This window comes from Chamaea fasciata, unplaced genomic scaffold (assembly GCF_029207755.1).
Source record: "Chamaea fasciata isolate MVZ Bird 193981 ecotype frontalis unplaced genomic scaffold, bChaFas1.0.hap1 SCAF_791, whole genome shotgun sequence".
NCBI lineage: Eukaryota > Metazoa > Chordata > Aves > Passeriformes > Sylviidae > Chamaea > Chamaea fasciata.
In genome coordinates this window covers 20481-32677 of record NW_027094876.1, presented here as the reverse complement: position 1 = coordinate 32677, position 12197 = coordinate 20481, and the positions used below count along the sequence as shown (strand labels likewise).

The window sequence follows — 12197 nt, the reverse complement described above, 5'->3', positions numbered from 1 at the left end:
TGGGACACCTACGGGACAGCCAGGGCACCCCCAGGGCACCCCAGGGACACCCAGGGCACCCCCAGGGACACCTAGGGGACAGCCAGGGCACCCCAGGGACACCTAGGGGACAGGGAAGGCAACCCCAGGGACCCCCAGGGACAGCCAGGGCCCCCCAGGGACACCTAGGAAGACAGCCAGGGCCCCCCCAGGGACAGACAAGGTACCCCTAGGGGACAGTCAGGGCACCCCCAGGGACACCTAAAAGACAGCCAGGGCAGCCCTGGGACACCTAGGGGACAGCCAGGGCACCCTCAGGGACACCTAAGAGACAGCCAGGGCACCCCAGGGACAACTAGGGGACAGCCAGGGCACCCCCAGGGACACCTAGGGGACAGCCAGGGCATCCCAGGGACAGTCAGGTCCCCCCAAGGGACACCTAGTGGACAGCCCGTGGACCCCAAGGGACACCTAGGGGACAGCCAGGGCATCCCAGGGACAGTCAGGTCCCCCCAAGGGACACCTAGTGGACAGCCCGTGGACCCCAAGGGACACCTAGGGGACAGCCAGGGCACTCCAGGGACACCTAGGGGACAGCCGGGGCGCCCCCAGGGCCACCTAGGGGAAAGCCAGGGCACCCAGAGCTCCAAGTGCTCTCCAAGGCAGGCTCAAAACCCTTACCAACGATTGGCTTTAATAAAGCAACTCACACAAAGTCACCAGCACCACACGGTTGGTCTGTAACGGCTGCAACAAAATATGCCCTCCTGGAAGCAGTTCAGCACTTACTGATCACTTCTTTGTTTTGGCACTTCCCAGCCAGGGCCTGCGGGGCCTCCTGCAGATGCAGGTCTTCGCTGACAAGGCTCCACTTGTGCAGCAGCAGCAGGATTAGGGGCAGGAGCAGGAGCAGCTCCCTGAAATTTTAGAAAATATTAGAAAAATACAGGCAAAAATCTCACCTCTGTCCTCCCCTAAGAACATCCCTAGGACATCATCCCAGTTTTTCCCAGCTAGGAGCTGCAAGGAATTCAGGCAGGGGAATTGACATCAGGGAACAGCTTTGTAAAGTCAAAGGCAGAAAGAGAAGATCCACCAGCAAAGGGCAGGAAAGGGGAAAGGTTTCTGAAAACATTTCTGCAGTCTAATTAATAATTATTTCTGCTTCCCCAGCGAGAAGAACACAAACTCACAGCCATTCAGGCCTGACAGTCCCCTGCAGCCAGAGCTCAGCACACATCCACAGAAGCAAGTCCAGCACCTGAAAGAAAAAAAAAAAAACAACAACAAAAAAACACAATCAAACCAGAAGGAAAAGGTGATTTCTTTGGCTTCAAAGTTATTTCAAGTTCTTAAAGCCCAACACAGCTGATAGGAGAAACAGAGTCAGGGCTCCTGGCAGACAGAGGGTGTTTTCCCCCCCCAGGGGACTGCAGAGGAATTGTCTGGGACTTGGACTGTCCCTCGGGGTGACACCAGTTGCTGTGACTTTTATCATTCCATATGTTTGACTCCCAAAACTTCCCAGCCCAGGGGCTTGAGCTGACAGGGCAGCACAAAGATTGTTCTCTGTGTGGTGCCCAGATTTGGGGTTCACTGTCACCTTTGCTAGTTTAGATGAATTATACCCACGGCCCCGAATTCCCTGCTCAGTTCCTGCTGCAATAACCTCACAGTGCCTCACAGAGCATGGATATTCCCACGCAGAGCTGCTGCTTGAATGCCAGATGTGTCAGGAACCAGCAGAGCTTCCAAGGAAGCTCAGCAGGATGGGGACAGGATAGGTTTCTATTCCATAGATTTGGTTAATTCTAACCCTCATCCCCTGGGGGTCACCTGTCAGATTTCCCTGGAATTCAGCCACCCCCCTGAGCTCGGGCTCCAGGTGATGTTTCAGAGCAGGAGAAAGCACTGGCCGGCCTGTGCTGAGGCAGCCCCTGTGCCCTCGGGAGGACACAGCTCCCTGCAGGAGCTCAGCTCCTTTCCGAGCCCCAGCAGTGGCCTCTGCAAGTGCCTTTCCCTCAGGCAAGGGATGCCCATCCCTGCCTTCAGCACACCTCCAGTGGGACCCACCTGCAAAAGCTTTCCATCACTTCTGCACTCCGGCTGGCTCCCTGGAAAAGTCCAGACTTCATCCAAACGAAACTCCGTCCCACTCAAACCTTTGATTTTGAGGCATCTCCGAGGGCCGTTGCTCTGGATTTAATTTCTGTGAGGGAGGAGCACCTTGGCTTTAATGCTGCCGATGGGTGATGTCCTCAGGCTGAAACGGAGGGGATTTGGGGTGGCCAGGACATCCCTGGCAACTGTGTGGGAGCTCCGGGAGGTGGGAATTGCTGTCTGAGCCCCTCTGCAGACAGCCCGAGCCGCCGTTCCCGGGCAATGCCAGCTGTTCCCTGGGGAGCTCTTGGGCTGTGGGTGCCTCTGTCCGGGCTGCAGCATCTCCCCGTGCCCGGTGGGAGCAGCCCCTGGCCGAGGAGCCGCGGCAGCCCCGGGGCCGTGTCCGTGCCAGCCCCGAGCCCGGCCCCGGGCCCTGCGTTTGGCCGCCGCTGCCACGGGCGGGGCCCCGCAGGCACAGCTCCTCCCCTGCACATCATCCCAGGGCTGCTGGCCCCGCTGGGGCTGCCGGCCTCCTTCCTCCCTGCGCCTCCGGGCACCCGGGACACCTGCAGGAAACACCGAGGGACACTGCAGGCGGCACGGGGGGGCACCGAGGCCTCCGGCCAGAAAAGCAGCCCCGGCCTCAGCAGCTGCCATCAGTTTGGCCCGGCAACACTCACCTGCAGGAAACGCCCCTGTGCGGGTGGGACCGGCCCTGCCTCTCTGCAGAGCTTTGGCCGTGGAAGAAGGGAAGCCTCAGGACTTGTCCTGCTCTTTTCCGCCCAGAAAGAGACTTTGTGTAAGTACTTTTACGGCAGCTGTTGAGTAAATCCTGGAAAGGACAGGAAATCAGCGTCACTGGAAGAGCTTTGTGCTGTCGTGAGCTGCCAGCCAGTTCTGCCCTCGAGCCATTCCAGGGGCTGCTGTGTGAAGCAGCTTTGGCAGAGAAGGCGGCACTGCACTTACCTTAGTGGGGCCAAGCGTTGCCATCCTATGGAGGTCCATCCCCATAATGCAGAGATTGGTTCAGCTGCTTGGAGCAGAGTCCGGGTAATGCCAAGGTGCTGAGTTCGATTCTCAAACGGTCCGTCTGCTTGAGAGTCAGATTTTAGGATCCCTCTCAGGCTCAGTATATCCTGTGACCTGGAAATAAGAGGAAAATTCTCGGCTGAGTTTTAATAAAACAGCTTTTGCCATTGCAGGGTGTGAGCTGCACTCGGTGATTTTCGGCCGCGATGAGCCCCACGAGCATTCCGCCCTTCCTTGCCGCCATCTTGGTTGCGTCTGAGGCCACTTCCGGTCCCGCCGGCATCTTTTTTGCGGCACCGCTAAGGCCCCCGGCAGGTGTTTACACAGACGCCTGACTAAATCCACGAATCCGAACCCGGAGGCGGCGCGGATGAGCACATGGCCGGTGTCTGCACACCTGGAAACGCCGCGGAAAATTGCGCCCGGGCGGCGCTGTAGTCGGGGTTTTTGTGCAGGCATCTGCGTAAACGCCTACAGGGTCCTTATTTTTTCCCGCCCTTTTGGCCGCCCTTTTTGGAAGGTCGGGCGCCTCGCGCCTCGGCGCCATTTTGTGAGGGGCGACGCGTGACTTCCGCTTTTCCTTGCCGCCATCTTGGTTGCTCCTGAGGCCACTTCCGTCCCGGCCGCCATGTTCTTTGTGGCTCGGCATAGGCCTCCACCAGGTGTTTACACAGACGCCTGACTAAATCCACGAATCCGAACGCAAGCGCGTCGCGACTGAGCACACGGCCCGTGTCGGCACACCTGGAAACGCCGCGGAAAATTGCGCCCGGGCAGCGCCGTAGTCGGGGTTTTTGTGCAGGCGTCTGGCTAAATGCCTATAGGGTCCTTATTTTTTCCCGCCCTTTTGGCCGCCTTTTTTGGAAGGTCGGGCGCCTCGCGCTTCGGCGCCATTTTGTGAGGGGCGACGTGTGACTTCCGCTTTCCCTTGCCGCCATCTTGGTTGCTCCTGAGGCCACTTCCGTCCCGGCCGCCATGTTCTTTGTGGCTCGGCATAGGCCTCCGCCAGGTGTTTACGCAGACGCCTGACTAAATCAACGAATCTGAACGCGGACGCGGCGCGACTGAGCACACGGCCCGTGTCCCCACACCTGGAAACGCCGCGGAAAATTGCCCCCGGGCGGCGCCGTAGTCGGGGTTTTGTGCAGGCAGCTGCATAAACACCTATAGGGTCCTTATTTTTCCCGCCCTTTTGGCCGCCCTTTTTAGAAGGTCAGGCGCCTCGCGTCTCGCCGCCATCTTGGTAGTGGAACCCACTAAAATGCCCCCTCGGCCGCTCACACAAGCGCCTGACTCAATGGACTGCCGCCCGCGGCGCCGCTGCGCCCCCATCCCGTGTCCGCACACCCGCAGACGCCGCGGAAAAGCGCGCCCGGACGGCTCCGGGGTCCGGGTGGCGCGCGCAGGCAGCCGGCTGCCACGCGCCCGGGCTCCTTGCCTTTTTCCCTCCCTTTCGGCCCCGAGCTGCGGGCGGGCGGGCGGCAGCGCCGCCCCCGAGCTCACAATGCGGGGCTGCCACGCGCGTCGGGGACGGGCGGGGGGGGACAGCTGCACTACCGCTCTTTGCCCACAGGGTGGCAGCACTGCCGCACGGCTCCGGCGGGACGGTCATGGGGGACAGCTGCACTACCGCTCTTTGCCCACAGGGTGGCAGCATTGCCGCACAGATCAGGCGGGACGGGCGGGAGGGACAGCTGCACTACCGCTCTTTGCCCACACGATGGCAGCATTGCCGCACAGATCAGGCGGGACGGGCGGGAGGGACAGCTGCACTACCGCTCTTTGCCCACAGGGTGGCAGCATTGCCGCACAGATCGGGCGGGCCGGGCGGGGGGGAAGCTGCACTACCGCTGTTTGCCCACACGGTGGCAGCACTGCCGCGCGGCGGCGCGGAGCGGAGCCATAAACGAACGTGCCCAGGAATGCCCTGGCGAACAGCCTCCGGAATAAATGGCCCAAAAGACCCCCGAGCACACCTGCGAGAACCCTGCCAGCAACCAGACCGAACCAAAAAAGCCTTTCGTTCAGGCTCTATTTCAATATTTTTTATCTTTGTGATTCTGATATTTACATTAATCATTACAATTCAGCTTTTATATTATGTACATTATACATCATGTATTATGTTTATTATACTATTATATTTATTATATATATTAAGTATAGAAAGTTATATATAAAATAATTTATTATTTATTATGTAATGTTATAAATAATAATACATTTCATTGAAATATCATGATTATGTACATTATAGATGTTTATATTATGTATATTATATATATTTATAAAACGTGTAGTATGTAATAATATATTGTGTATTTATTATTTATATTATTTTTCATATCCTATACTTTTTGTTATTTTTCTTTTTCATTATTTTTTAATTCGTTTGTTTATATTTTAAACGATATTTTACACTAGATGAATTCATTAACCTAACACATCAGAAACACAATTAATTTGAATTAAATGAGCCTGGTTTTCTAAGGGGTAAAGTTTTAATCTTTATTCAAATAATATGGGCATGTTTTCTCTTTCTCTATGGTTTTTTTTTGGTGGGTTGCGGGGGAGTTTAGTTTGTGGGTTTTCTTTTTTTGTTCGCTTTGTTTTGGAGTTCTTTGCTAATAAACAAGCAGGGTCGGAGAGTTCAAAATAAAACGTCTACTTTGTTTTTATTGCCCCCTCTGAAATACGCCTCGACAGCCTGGACAGCAGGCTGCTGCTGGTAACACTGTGCACGGGTAGGAGGAGACCTGGTCGGGGCTGGGAAGGAAAAAACGGCACCACGGTGGTCACAGCTTTCTCCCTTCAGGAGTTTTATGGAGCAGAAAATACAGAGCTTTTGCCAACTGCGCTCTCTATGACATCCCGACGTCCAGCGGGCACAGAGGTCATTTCTCATCTTTCTTGCCAACAGCCAAACCCCCAGGCGCCCGGGGGAAGAAAGAGTATGGGGAAAAAAAAAAAAGGAACAAAGAAAACATGAAAAAATAAACCAAAACTATAGAAAATAATAAATAAAATTAAAATACCAAAAGAAAAAAATTTCAAAGTAACAAAAAAGTGGAAAAAAAATTTAAACAAAAAATTAAAATAAAAAACTAAAAGTAGTTTTAACAAGTAAATAAATAGCTAAAGAAAAAAATATAAAAATTAAAAAACGGAAGAAAAAGTCTTTGAAAAACCACAAAACGCAACATGAGAAACCACAACAAAAGAGCATAAAAATACAAAAATAACAAGAAATAAAATACAAAATTAAATAAATGCAGCTTTCACCTCCTGCCACTGCCTAAAAAAGCACCACGGCTTTCCTCAATTATGCAGCAATAAGGGAAACAAACCCAGTGCCCCCCAGAACAGAAGGTTTTCTAGACAATTCCCACTTTTGCTTGGAAACAAATTCTATTTTAGTGGGAAGCTCATTTTGGACAAACACCCAAATGTGCCAAGGTAGGAAAGAACCAGCCCCCTGTGTCCAAGGAACAGCAGCTAGGCCTGGATTCAGGTTTTAATGGCATTTATGTAATTAAAAATGCAGTAAATTGAACTTTACAAAGAGATGAATCATGGCAAATAAATACTTCAACGTTTTCTTGGGAATTCACAGAATTTTGTGGAGATGGTGCTGGACAATTCCTGATTTACCAACATTAATTGGGTAAATTTCCTTGGAAATGTGCTCTACAAGGTGCAAAAATTCCAATTAGGATGGAAAATTGGAATAAATAAATATTCCCTTACTAAAATCAGAGAGAAAATCAGAGTTATTCCTTCAAATAAAAGGAAGGAATAACATCTAAATCCAAGCTTGCCTGGAAAACAAGCTCAGGAATTTCTAACATTGAAAACTTTTGCAAGAGTCATGAAGTTGGTGAAAGTTCATGGAATGATGATTTAAAATCTGCTTCCTCTGCTCTAATTTAAAGGGAAGTGGGAATTCAACAGGTCCAGTTACTCCTATCCAACCTTGGACTGGGATAAGGCCTTCCAGTGGCTTCACTTCCTACTGGCTCTCTCCTTTTTGCCCACAACCTGGAAGAGGAAAAGCAACAGGAATAAAGTCTCAAACAGGATGGCCTTGGTCCAGGCAGACTGAAATGCAGCTCCCAGGGAGGGAGGCCAGGCTGTGCCTCGGGGAGCTCCGGGAATCTGGGATTGCCCGTGGGATTCAAGGGCTGGAAAAGCACACCCACCTGCCAGGTTCAGGGCTGGGACCGAGCAAGGCCGGGGCTCGGGGGCAGCAGTCAGAGCTGGGACTGCAGGAGAACACCCCAAACCCGGGTTAAACATCCGGCACGACACGCAGCACGCTCCGGGAGAAACTCGGGCGGGAGAAGCCCCGGGATGCTCCACGTTCCTTGCCCTTGGCAGCTGTGCCAGGGCCTCCCTCAGAATGCTGACCTCACCGTGCAGCTCCTACAAAACAGGAGAACTTATGGGAATCGCCCAGCAATCCATGGACTTCCAGTTATTAAGAACCACAGCTGCAGCGAAAGGTGCCCAAACTCTACTGCAAACCAGCAGGTCTGAGGAGACGCAGGGATTTATTCCTGAGGGGACACAAGGATCCCTCAGCCAGCCAGGATTTCTCCCAGGCTCTTCCCACTGCTCTCTGAGGACACAAACAGCAGTTTTTCCCTGGAGTTCCCCTTTCCATCAATGCCAAGACTCGTGTTCTCCTCCAACCCCAGGTTCAGGAAGGAAAGTAGGAATATTATCACTGCACAGACTGTCCAGGAGGGTGTGACTGAGGCAGCAGCACCAGCTCCCACTCCACTGCTGCTCTGGATTCCTGAGCAGCTCCTTTCCATCCTGCCCTTCCCAGCACCATTCCCTGGGTGCCATGTCCACAGACACCTTCTCCATGCAGCTTAAAACCCACAGACACCAACAGAAAGGAGATCAAAAATCAATTCACATGCTGCTAGTCAGAGAGAATGGGAGAGGCCTAAAAATCTGCATTTATTTTAGAACACTAGAGCAATTTCTTCATGACCCTGACTATCAGTGATGGGCAGATAAACACCTTCTTTAACTTACTACCTGCAAAAACATCAAGTTTCAAGTTTAGTAAAGATAAAATTTTGCTGCAAAAATAAAAGAGGTGGGATGTTGGTGTTAGTGCTTTAACCTTCGGACATTAGCGGGTATTTGTAAAACAAATTCATTATTGAAGCAGCTAACTTGAAAATAAGGGGGTTTTACAATAAAGTTGACCAAAAAAGAGTCTCAAAATTAAGATATAGGTTGCACAAATATTTAAGAAAAAAAAAGTTGTCTTTCGTGCATATAACCTGCCAGCCTCTCATGTTTTCAGTCCTTACCATTTATTTTTACCAAGGTGATGACTAAAACCTTGTCAAAAGCTCAAAAAAAAAAACAATCCAGGACAAGGCAGGTGTTTTCCCAAGTACCCCCAGTGTGGAGCTGTGTCAGCCACAAGTGTTTGCTCCCTCAGCCCAGCCCGGAGCAGGCTCCAGCTGCTGCCCAGGGGTTACCAAGGGACTCACCTGTTTCAAGCTGTAAATGCAGGTGGCCTGCACTGGAGTGCCAAAAAATGTGAAATATGTGACTCTCACCTTGAATAGCGATCGATCTTCTCAGGGGAGCCCCTCACCCAGGATGGGGGGCTCTGCCACGGATTTCATCCCTCTGCATCTGAAAGAAAGTTGGGACAAAAGTCAGAGTGCTGCAGGATACCTTGACAGCTCCACACATCTTGTGGCAATCTAGGAATACCCTCTACAGTCTAACTACACCCCACATCACAAATTTCAAGCCCCCAGCACTATTATCCTATTACCCCCACACCCAGACTGAGCATCAAGGCAGAGCAGCTCCAGGCCAAACACACACCAACACCCGTGACACAGCACAGGACAAACGAGGGGACACAACAGGGATAGAAAACTCTGGCAAGAAGAATGACCCTGAGGGTCCAGAGAACTCGGAATGAGATGACCGAGGTAAGATGGAAGGTGAGCTGGCCAGGCTCAGAGAACCCTGCAGGAACAAGATGCCATCGGGATGACTTATCCCAAGAAATGCAGAGATGGATGCCCGAGAACCCTACGGTCAGAATCCTCGACCTGTCTTTGCATTCTCACAAGACCTAACCCGCCGAATGGATCAGGGTGGTGCACGGCTGTCAGTACAGCTCAGAACAAGACCTGAAAAGGCATCGGACTGGATGCTTGTGAAGAGAGATGGATTCTGATGAGTGTCCGAGCAGCTGAGACAAAGGCACCTGGCTGAGGAGCACAGAGATCAGAAATGCTAAGACTGATGCCAGAGGTTTTGACAGGCCCCTGAAGGGCTAAGGGAAAAGACAGCACACACAAGACACCCAAGACACAGAGTGCACAACAGACACAACACACACCAGGACTGCTCTGCCCTGCACACCTCGGCACTGTGATCCAGAATGAGACTCTCCCTGGATGAAACCTAAGGGGTCACAGCTTAGACATCCCTGTCTTCAAACCTGACTCAAAAAACCTTGCTAGTGACCCCACACTCCTCTTTCATGCCCTCTACGGCTCTGAGCTCTCCACTTATCTCTCAGATGTCTGGGGAGGTGCATCCACGCCGGGTCCCAAAGAAGGCTGCCTCTCCCTCGGGGAAATTCCTGCTGTGACCAGGCGGGTGTCTCCTCGTCAGCTACAATAAAGAGAACTAAACGTGACCCTGTGCTCTTAGCAGCACATCAGCCAGAAACCAGCAATTCTGCTACTCACAGTCTCCTAAGCTTGCCTGTGTCCTCGGCCCTGTGCTTCAGCTGCGCTCAGAGGCCAACGCCGGCGTCGCAGGGTCTGGTCTAAAAATAAAGACAAAGAACAGAGCTGTAACACGGCCACCATTTACACCTCCCCTGCAAATCAAAACAGTGACCGACCTTCTCAGGGGAGCCCCCTCACCCAGGATGGGGGGCTCTGCCACAGATTTCATCCACCTGCATCTGAAAGAAAGTCAGAACAACAGTCAGAGTGCGGCAGGATACCTTGACAGCTCCACATATCTTGTGGAAATCTAGGAATACCCTCGACAGCCCTGCTACACTCCACATCACAAATTTCAGGCCCCCAGCACTATTATCCTATTACCCCTACACCCAGACTGAGCATCAAGGCAGAGCAGCTCCCGGCCAAACACACACCAACACCCGTGACACAGCACAGGACAAACGAGGGGACACAACAGGGATAGAAAACTCTGGCAAGAAGAATGACCCTGAGGGTCCAGAGAACTCGGAATGAGATGACCGAGGTGAGACGGAAGGTGAGCTGGCCAGGCTCAGAGAACCCTGCAGGAACAAGATGCCATCGGGATGACTTATCCCAAGAAATGCAGAGATGGATGCCCGAGAATCCTACGGTCAGAATCCTCTACCTGCCTTTGCATTCTCACAAGACCTAACCCGCCGGAATGGATCAGGGCGGTGCACGGCTGTCAGTACAGCTCAGAACAAGACCTGAAAAGGCATCGGACTGGATGCTTGTGAAGAGAGATGGATTCTGATGAGTGTCCGAGCAGCTGAGACAAAGGCACCTGGCTGAGGAGCACAGAGATCAGAAATGCTAAGACTGATGCCAGGGGTTTTGATAGGCCCCTCAAAGGACAAAAGGAAAAGACAAGACACCAAACAGACAGAGTGCACAACAGACAAGTGACACAACACACACCAGGACTGCTCTGCCCGGCACACCTCGGCACTCTGATCCAGAATGAGACTTTCTGTAGCCTAAGCGGTCACTTCTTGGACATCCCTGTCACCAAAAATGACTCAAAAAATCCCTCCCGGTGGCCCCTGATCCCACACCCCGCTTTCAAGCCCTCCCTGGCTCCGAGCCCTCCACTTATCTCTCGGACGTCCAGAGAGGTGAATCCACGCTGGGTGGCAAAGAAGGCCGCCTCTCCCTCAGGGAAATTCCTGCTGTTGCTGGGCTGTTGTCTCCTACACAGCTACAATAAAGAAAACCAAACATCAAAGCATAATCTTGGCAGCCCATCACCCAAAACCCGACAATTCTGCTACTCACTGTCTCCTAAGCTTGCCCGTGTCCTCGGCCCCGTGCTTCAGCTGCGCTCAGAGGCCAACGCCGGCGTCGCAGGGTCTGCCTGGGTAAAGAGCAGACAAGGTGACGTGGCAGCGCTGGAACTTGAGGGGACCATCCCTCCTTCTCCTCCCTGACTCACCTCAACTCCTCGGCCGTTATCCAAGACTACCTGGATGGGGCCTTCACAAGGAGAAGATCAAGGCTCCATCACAGACTCCTGGAATGCTCCCGGAGGGCTCACGGGTGAGGTGACCCGGGTCTGTCGTCCGGTTGGTGAGAGGGGAGCTCGGCCTCCTGCGAGTGGACTCCCTAAAACACACGATAACGGAGGCTTAGAGCTGCACCAGCGAGTGAGGCTTGAACAATAGCAACTGCTTCTGTCCACCCATCGCTGCTCACCTCGCCCACGTCAGCTTGACTGCTGAGATCCGGCTTTACCACCTAAAAATAAAGACAAAGAACAGAGCTGTAACACAGCCATCATTTACACCTCCCCTGCAAATCAAAACAGTGACTGACCTTCTCAGGGGAGCCCCTCACCCAGACTGGGGGGCTCTGCCACAGATTTCATCCCTCTGCATCTGAAAGAAAGTTCGGACAAAAGTCAGAGTGCTGCAGGATACCTTGACAGCTCCACACATCTTGTGGCAATCTAGGAATACCCTCTACAGTCTAACTACACCCCACATCACAAATTTCAAGCCCCCGGCACTATTACCCTCGTACCCCTACACCCAGACTGAGCAGCAAGGCAGAGCAGCTCCCAGCCAAACACACACCAACACCCGTGACACAGCACAGGACAAACGAGGGGACGCAACAGGGACAGAAAACTCTGGGCAAGAAGAATGACCCTGAGGGTCCAGAGAACTCGGAATGAGATGACCGAGGTGAGAAGGAAGGTGAGCTGGCCAGGCTCAGAGAACCCTGCAGGAACAAGATGCCATCGGGATGACTTATCCCAAGAAATGCAGAGATGGATGCCCGAGAACCCTACGGTCAGAATCCTCGACCTGTCTTTGCATT

The 12197-nt window shown here is 52.6% G+C and overlaps 2 long non-coding RNA genes across 3 annotated transcripts; both read right to left on the bottom strand.

Annotated features, from left to right (window-relative positions):
- Window positions 1-780: 780 nt before the first annotated feature.
- Window positions 781-3351, bottom strand: LOC136305922 (uncharacterized). The gene is made up of 5 exons (XR_010725461.1): window positions 3046-3351; window positions 2760-2911; window positions 2053-2188; window positions 1173-1240; window positions 781-896 (listed from the first exon to the last, which is right to left on the bottom strand). It is a non-coding gene; the product is annotated as an uncharacterized lncRNA (long non-coding RNA).
- A 2487-nt stretch (window positions 3352-5838) lies between these two features.
- LOC136305921 (uncharacterized) lies at window positions 5839-10547 on the bottom strand. 2 transcript variants are annotated; one of them, XR_010725460.1, is made up of 6 exons: window positions 10010-10547; window positions 9852-9931; window positions 8694-9774; window positions 7308-7530; window positions 7081-7146; window positions 5839-6013 (listed from the first exon to the last, which is right to left on the bottom strand). It is a non-coding gene; the product is annotated as an uncharacterized lncRNA (long non-coding RNA). The 2 variants fall into 2 exon arrangements; XR_010725459.1 differs by having other exon boundaries at window positions 9852-10547.
- Between the last annotated feature and the right edge of the window lie 1650 nt (window positions 10548-12197).